Source organism: Pelodiscus sinensis, chromosome 2, assembly GCF_049634645.1.
Source record: "Pelodiscus sinensis isolate JC-2024 chromosome 2, ASM4963464v1, whole genome shotgun sequence".
NCBI lineage: Eukaryota > Metazoa > Chordata > Testudines > Trionychidae > Pelodiscus > Pelodiscus sinensis.
In genome coordinates this window covers 2,082,253-2,091,166 of record NC_134712.1, presented here as the reverse complement: position 1 = coordinate 2,091,166, position 8,914 = coordinate 2,082,253, and positions in this window count along the sequence as shown.

Below are 8,914 nucleotides of genomic sequence, written 5' to 3'. Positions count from 1 at the left end.
ATCAAAGAAGATGGAGAGAGGCTGTTCTCAGGGATGACAGATGGCAGAACAAGGAGCAATGGTCTCAAGTTGCAGTGGGGGAGGTCTAGGTTGGATATTAGGAAAAACTATTTCATTAGGTAGGTGGTGAAGCACTGGAATGGGTTCCCTAGGGAGGTGGCAGAGTCTCTGTCCCTAGAGGTTTTTAAGTCTCGGCTTGACAAAGCCCTGGCTGGGTTGATTTAGTTGGGGTTGGTCCTGCCTTGGGGAGGGGTCTGGACTTGATGACCTCCTGAGGTCTCTTCCAGCTCTATGACTCTATGAAAAACAGAAGAATTTAAATGGAAAATGTCTAACCTTGCATTTTACTTGCTATTAGGCAAGAGATTTTCTCTCAGAACACCACCAGCATGCAAATCTCTATCTCCACCTCATTGCTGACGGTGTCCAGAGCAGCCCACAATGCTTTGCACGCTCATCTGAGAATATCCTTTACAAGGGTGGGTAAGCTCCATAGCTTACAAGTAACTGCTTAGGACAGTTGAAGTAGTTGCATTGCTGGACTTCTCTGACCTCCACAGCAGCAGGAACCAAACCCTTCTGCTGCAATAGCACCATGACTTTGCCTCGTTAGCCAAAGGAGACTCTAGTTCATTATATTATCTCTGCTTTACAGATGGGGAAACTGAGGCACAGAGCAATCAGGGTTTACAAGCCATAATAATAACACCTAGGCTAGAGAATCACATGACTTCCCCATGGTCACATGGCAAGTCATGGATTCTTGACAAAGCTGGGGAATAAAAGTCTCCTGATTGCTAATTCTGTAAGCTGTTTTAACCCTCTCAACCCCACTACTTTGTGTTACAGAGTTGTTTGAGTGTTATGCTCGCCGGATCTCCAAGTTTCCACATCCTTGAGTTTTAATCACTCTGGGTATGTCTACACTACCCTCCTAGTTCGAACTAAGAGGGTAATGTAGGCATACCGCACTTGCAAATGAAGCCCGGGATTTGAATTTCCCGGGCTTCATTTGCATAAGCGGGGAGCCGCCATTTTTAAATCCCCGCTGGTTCGAACCCCGTGCAGCGCGGCTACACGGGGCTCGAACTAGGTAGTTCGGACTAGGTTCCTATTCTGAACTACCGTTACTCCTCGTGAAATGAGGTGTACTGGTAGTTCGGAATAGGCACCCTGCACGGGGTTCGAACCAGCGGGGATTTAAAAATGGCGGCTCCCCGCTTATGCAAATGAAGCCCGGGAAATTCAAATCCCGGGCTTCATTTGCAAGTGCTGTATGCCTACAATACCCCGCTAGTTCGAACTAGTGGGGTAGTGTAGACATACCCTCTTTGTGGGTGTGTCTGAGTCCCGGTGACACTGGCATAGAAAAATAAACCTATTGCTTCCTCACAAAACATGGAAGTAACATTCATCCCAGGAGCACACTGGTCATTGGCTTTGCCTCTATGGTCATACTTGCTGCAGTATAGGAAATGATCCCTCTGATAGGCTGGACTCTTGGGCTGTGTCTAGACTACATGCCTCTGTCGTCAGAGGCATGTAGATTAGACACATAGGCAAAGGCAAATGAAGCCGCGATTTAAATGATCGCGGCTTCATTTACATTTACATGGCTGCTGAGCCGACAAACAGCTGATCAGCTGTTTGTCCGCTCAGCGCGCTAGTCTGGACGCTCCCCTGCCGACATCAAAGCCCTTTGTCGGCAGCCCCGTTATTCCTCATGGGATGAGGTTTACCGGGGCTGCCGACAAAGGGCTTTGATGTCGGCAGGGGAGCGTCCAGACTAGCGTGCTGAGCGGACAAACAGCTGATCAGCTGTTTGTCGGCTCAGCGCGGCAGCCATGTAAATGTAAATGAAGCCGCGATCATTTAAATCGCGGCTTCATTTGCCTTTGCCAAAACAACAAATTTACATGGCTCCGTCGACGGAGCCATGTAGTTTAGACGTACCCTTGGAGTAAGTCCAGCCAACTGATGAAAATGTAAATGACTGGTTACATGCAAGGAATGTGTGTGATTGGATGGCTTAGAGAGTGGAGACTGGGCATTAGAGACTTTTCCTTCCAAGTGAACCCCGATTACAGCCAGAACTCCCTACCTGGCAGCTGCTTGGTGGTGCCAGGAAAGTGACAGGATGGTTTTCGATCAATAGACAGTGTGGTAAAGCTCTGGCGGTACCCCATGGGTCTTGTGCTTCTAGGCGGTTATTGTCTGCCTCAGAGGCTCGCTGTGACTCTCCACCCTGCCACTTATCTTTTCTAGAGGCCAGAATCACAGCTTACTGAGCCAACCTCATCACTGGTAGCAGCAGCCGATGGGGATTTTTTTTCTCTCCCTAGTACAGCAGCCTTTTCCCTGGGCCACTTCCCCAAACACTCGCCTCGTACCTTCTCTCGGAGTGAATATTTCCTGCTTCAGGACAAACACTCTTTCCTTTCTCAGCTCTCAGCAACACACTTCCTCCTCTCAGTCCTTCACTCTTCTCCTCCCCCTCCTTACCTCAGGGGAACCCTTTTGGAGTAATGGAGCAGGCCTTAATTGAGTACAGGTGCCTGATTAGCCTGATGCTTCAGGTAAGTTCTTAATTAGCTTCAGTTGCCTGCCTTGATTACATGGCAGCAGTCTCTGGCAGTTCACTCAGGAAACAGAAAACCATTTGCCTGACTCCCAGTATGTCGGCCCTCCTCCAAAGTATTGTAGCCAGCTGCCCTGGGTCTGTCACAACTATTAATCAACCACTGCCACTAGTAGCCTAGCTGGCAATTGCAGAAGGGCAAAGACAGATTCAATGAGCCATAGAGAGTAAACTCCCTGATCTCCCTTTTCTGTGATCTGCACAAAAAATCGCTCCTACTTAGGCTCTGCTGTTTCTTTCAGTTTCTCATCTTGCAGGGAAATTCCTGCCAAACAGGTGAGTGCTGTGTTCTCTGGGGTTTTCAGCAGCACTGAAATATTCATTAAAAGGAACTTACCAGAATCTCTTCTACAGCTGGAGTTAAAACTCCTGAGAATGGCTGTGCACTGCTGGAGTCTCGTGAGTTTCAGAGGATAAATGCCTTGGCCCAGTAATAACGTCTTTCCTAAAAACCAAATCAAACAACCCCTTCCCTTGGAAACACACAGTGGCAGACTGGGGCACACATTTGGGATTCTTTCAGTTAACTATGGTATCCATTGATTTAGCTAACCTGGAGATGAGGGGGGCAAGCCTCTGTGTAGACACACTTAATTTGATTTACAAATGGCTTCTTTTGGTGTTGCTTGAATACTGGACCCAGATTATTTCTTGTGTGGTTCCCATGGCGTCCTGAGGCCATCCCTTGCACATGTCTGACCAGCAACCAAACACACTGCCTAATCCAGCATGCATCCCAAGTTTTATGCTGAGCCCAGTGCATGCTGGGACAGGGCTATGGGAGTTTCATAGAATCTCAGGCTACGTCTACACTGCAGGCTGCTTGTGCAAGAATGCGTCCACACTGCCATGTGCTTTTGCGCAAGAGCATCCATGGCAGTGTGGACACTCTGGGTATGTCTACACTACCACCCTAGTTCGAACTAGGGAGGTTAACGTAGGCAATCGAAGTTGCAAATGAAGCCCGGGATTTAAATACCCCGGGCTTCATTTGCATCTTGCCGGGAGCCGCCATTTTTAAAGCCCCGATAGTTCGGACTCCGTGCCCACGGCTACACACGGCACAGAGTAGGTAGTTCGAATTAGGCTTTCTAATTCGAACTACCGTTACACCTCGTTCCACGAGCCTAATTCGAAAGCCTAATTCAAACTATCTACTCCGTGTCGCGTGTAGCCGTGGGCACGGAGTCCGAACTACCGGGGCTTTAAAAATGGCGGCGCCCAGCAAGATGCAAATGAAGCCCGGGATATTTAAATCCTGGGCTTCATTTGCAACTTCGATTGCCTACATTAACCACCCTAATTCGAACTAGGGTGGTAGTGTAGACATACCCTCTCTTATGCAAGAAAGCTCTGATGGCCATTTTAGACGTAGGGGTTTCTTGCGCAAGAAACCCCTGTTGCTTGTCCATACATGCCTTTCTGTGCAAGAGCTCTTGCTCAAAAAGACTTATTCCTCCTAGAAAGAGGAATAACTCTTGCGCAAGAAGCCCTGTGTTCTTACGATGTACTGTCCTTTTTCTTGTGCAAGAACAGGCTTGTAGTGTGGAGGCGCCACACGTTTTTGAGCAAAAACAGCCATTTTTGCACAAAACTCTGCAGTACAGATGTAGCCATAGAATCCTAGAACTGGAAGGGACCTCGAGAGATCATCAAGTCCAGTCCTCTGCCCTCATGGCAGGACCAAGCACCATCTAGATCATCCCTGACAGGTGTCTGTCTAACCTGCTCTTAAATATCTCCAATGATGGAGATTCCACGACCTCCTTAGGCAATTGATTCCAGTGTTTAACCACCCTGTGTGACGTAGTGGGGGGTACCTTGCTGGTTGCTATGCTGGGCAGTGGGTTGTGAGTGACCTCCACTGGCTGCTGGCTGCAGCACGGCCCAGCAGGGCAGGGGATGAGTCATTATGCAAGGGGGCTTCGAACCTGTCTGATGAGTTATCTCCCAGGAAGCGGAACAATGGGAAGAAGGGGAGTGGAGCCCTGGCTGGGGGCAGGGCTGGAAGTGAGTTAGTTAGGTTCTGGCTGGTATCATGGAGGAAGCAGCCTAGGCAACGGGCTAGGATTTAGGGGCCCAGGCTCCCCCATCTCAAGAGGGGCTGAGGCATTCTAGGCCTGCCCTGTAACCAGAGTACATCTGTGCTGTGCAGTATCCTGGAGAAGCAATAAACTCCCTTTATTCTACTGGCTGGTAGAGTCTGTCCATGCCATTACCTGGGTGCAGGAGATGGGAAAACCCCAACATGCTGTCACACCCTGGCAAGTTGGAAGTTTTTCCTAGTGTCCAACCTAAACCTCCCTTGCTACAATTTAAGCCCATTGCTTCTTGTCCTATCCTCAGAGGTCAAGGAGAAGACACAATAGCCGCTTTCAAGTACCTAAAAAGGTCTAACAAGGAGGAGGGAAAAAAATTATTCTCCTTGGCCTCTGGGGATAGAACAAGAAGCAATGGGCTTAAACTGCAGCAAGGGAGGTTTAGGTTGGACATTAGGAAAAACTTTCTACCTGTCAGGGTGGTTAAACACTGGAATCAATTGCTTAGGGAGGTTGTGGAATCTCCGACACTGGAGATATTTAAATTTATTGGATGTGGTGTTGATCCTCATGCGAAACATATGAAATATCCCCTATTCTGTCTTCAGTGTGCACCTTCCACTCCCATGCAAGTTTCTCTGGGGACTGTGTGCAGCAGGAGAGCCAGAAGAATGGCCCAATCCGGCAAGATGCTACCTCCCTGCATGGGTTCTCCAGAGGCCACACTCAGGGGGTACGTATGATTGATCTGGGTTTCCTGAGCTCACATTAAGGGAGTGTAAGTGTGAGATCTAGGCAGTTGGTTTGAGGTTCTTCAGGCTGAAATGTACATGCCTGAGACGAAGAGGTCAGCTATTAGAAATTACACTTTGTTTTCAAGCTCTCTCCTGAGGGAGGGAAAAAAGAGCTTGGGGGACTCCCAATGGGAAGAAAATTCCAAGTGAGTCTTCCTGGGTTTGGAAAAGGGGTTTGTAGCATCTCACCCAAGATCAGGGAATCTGTGACCTTGGGGAGTTTTTAAGAAGAAGCCTCTAGAGGCAGAGTCTTTTTAAAGTCTCTTGTGGGCCCCCTGCATTCTGTACTCGACGTGCCAGAGTGGGGAACAGCCTTGACTGTTTTAAAATACGGTTTGGAAAGGTGAGAGCCCAGACTGCATTCCAAGAGTGCCCAGATGTCCCGTTCCCATGGACTTCAATGCCGTTTAGGCACCAATCTGCATCACGAGGCACATACATAACTTTAAAATCCTGTCCCTTAGGCTATGTCTAGATTACATTCTATTTTCAAAAGAGGATAGGCTAATTCTGTGGGAATTTGCATATCTTCTTCCGATCTCACTTACAAAAAAGGATCTTTTGAAAATGAAAGTAGTCTGGACGCATTTTTTTCGGAAAAAAAAACCTTTTTCGAAAAAAATGCTCTTCCTTAAAAAATGAAGTTTACACGTTTTTTTCAAAAAAGGGTTTTTTTCCCCAAAAAATCCCATGGAATTTGCATATCTTCTTTCAAACCCCCCCCCCCCCCCCCCGTAGTTTAGATGTACCCTTAGTTTTGAAACAGGCACAATGTTACCAGCTCCCTGGGGGGCCTGTGAGGAGTAACTCAGCAGTGTCTGTGAAGTGCTTTGGATGGAAGATGCTAGAGGAGGGCAAATGAAGCGGTAGGGATTATTTGGGAGACAGTGTTACCTAGTGGATAGAGTAATGGACTAGGACCCAGGAGAACTGGGCTCTGGTTTTAATGCTGGTACTGATGTGCTCTGTGATCTCAGACAAGTGACTGCCCCTCCTGAGCCTCAGTTTCCCTTGCCACCCTTTGTCTGTTTATGTTTTAAGTTCTTTGGGGTGGTGCCCAGCTCGTAGAGTGGTCCTCTAGCTGGTACCATGATAATCACAGTGCCTGAGTCTACAGCATGGAGGAGAGGATGGGACCGCCCTCCCCACCAGCTGTAGTCTGGAAAAAAACCTACTTCTGCTCACCACCAATCTGGGCATGTGGAACAACTCCTCCTGCACACAAGTGAGACAGCCTGCTCACTCTGGTGTGACTCCCCAGCCCAGCTATGCCTGCACACTACTCTACCCGCTCACCCTTGTATGTGTGGTCTTGCACACCTGCGTGACTGTGTGTGCCGGTCTCACGTCTTTTCCCATCAGTATTTCCCCTCTGTTTGGCCTTGACGCTAACAAGCCAGGGAGAGCTTTGGTGCAGCAGGATGCGGTAAAACCCATTGGAATAAAAACAGGAGTTGGCTTCACGGAAAGAGAGATGCCCTGACTCCTTAATTTGCAGATTTGCACCGAGCCAGGCTGCTAAGTCCATGCTCCTAAGCAGCTGGGGGACCGGATCCATAGTCCTGCTCCTCCCCAGCTCCAAGCCCGTGTGGATCTGGTCAGAGTTACAAGAACACCCAAGGAGAAGGGCAGGTCCATCCATGCCAGCAGCCAACGCTGGTCCTCCAAGGCCCCTCATCATCTGCTCTTGACAAGATGCAGACAGAATACAACGAGATGCTCCCTTCACTCAGGGCTTGGCATTCCCATCAGCCCATGCAGCAAAGGAAGAGGAGAGATTTGTAATCTTTGTGGCTTTGTCTACACTGCAAGTTTTTGCGGCAGGAAATACGCTAATGAGGGACTTATTAGCATGAGTCGCAACATCATTAGCATATTCTCTGCTGATTCTTTTTGTGCAAGAGGCTACACTACTTCTTTTTGTGCAAAAACCCCTTGCGCAAAAAGAATCGGCAGAAAATATGCTAATGAACATAAGAACATAAGAACAGCCATACTGGGTCAGACCAAGGATCCTTCTAGCCCAGTATCCTGTCTACCGACAGTGGCCAGCACCAGGTGCCCCAGAGAGGGTGGACCGAAGACAATGATCAAGCGATTTGTCTCCTGCCATCCCTCTCCAGCCTCTGACAAACAGAGGCCAAGGACACCATTTTATCCCCTGGCTAATAGCCTTTTATGGATCTAACCTCCATGAAATTATCTAGCTTCTCTTTAAACTCTATTATAGTCCTAGCCTTCACAGCCTCCTCTGGCAAGGAGTTCCACAGATTGACTACACACTGTGTGAAGAAGAACTTTCTTTTATCCGTTTTAAACCTGCTACCCATTAATTTCATTTGGTGACCTCTAGTTCTTCTATTTAGGGAACTAATAAATAACTTTTCTTTATCGGCCCTCTCCACACCACTCATGATTTTATAGACCTCTATCATATCCCCCCTCAGTCTCCTTTTTTCTAAACTGAAAAGTCCCAGTCGTTTTAACCTCTCCTCATATGGGACCCGTTCCAAACCCCTAATCATTTTAGTTGCCCTTTTCTGAACCCTTTCCAAGGCCAAAATATCTTTTTTGAGGTGAGGAGACCACATCTGTACACAGTATTCCAGATGTGGGCGTACCATAGTTTTATACAGGGGCAGTAAGATATTCTGTGTCTTATTTTCTATCCCTTTCCTAATAATTCCTAGCATCCTATTTGCCTTTTTGACTGCCGCTGCACACTGCGTGGAAGTTTTCAGAGAACTGTCCATGATAACTCTAAGATCCCTTTCCTGATTTGTCGTAGCCAAATTAGCCCCCATCATACTGTACGTATAGTTGGGGTTATTTTTCCCAATGTGCATTACTTTACACTTATCCACATTAAATTTCATTTGCCATTTTGCTGCCCAGTCACTGAGTTTGGTGAGATCTTCTTGGAGTCCCTCACAGTCTGCTTCTGTCTTGACTATCCTAAACAGTTTGGTATCATCCGCAAACTTTACTACCTCACTGCTTACCCCTTTCTCCAGATCATTTATGAATAAGTTGAAAAGGATTGGTCCCAGGACTGACCCTTGGGGGACACCACTAGTTACCCCTCTCCAATCTGAAAATTTACCCTTTATTCCTACCCTTTGTTTCCTGTCTTTTAACCAGTTCTCAATCCAAGAAAGGACCTTCCCTCTTATCCCATGGCCATGTAATTTACTCAAGAGCCTTGGTATAGTATACCAAGTATACTATATCTACTGGATCCCCCTTATCCGCATGCTTGTTAACCCCTTCAAAGAACTCTAATAGATTAGTAAAACAGGATTTCCCTTTACAGAAACCATGTTGACTTTTGTCCAACAAATTATGTTCTTCTACATGCTTCACAATTTTATTCTTTACTATTGTTTCAACTAATTTGCCCGGTATTGAAGTTAGACTTACTGGTCTGTAATTGCCAGGATCGC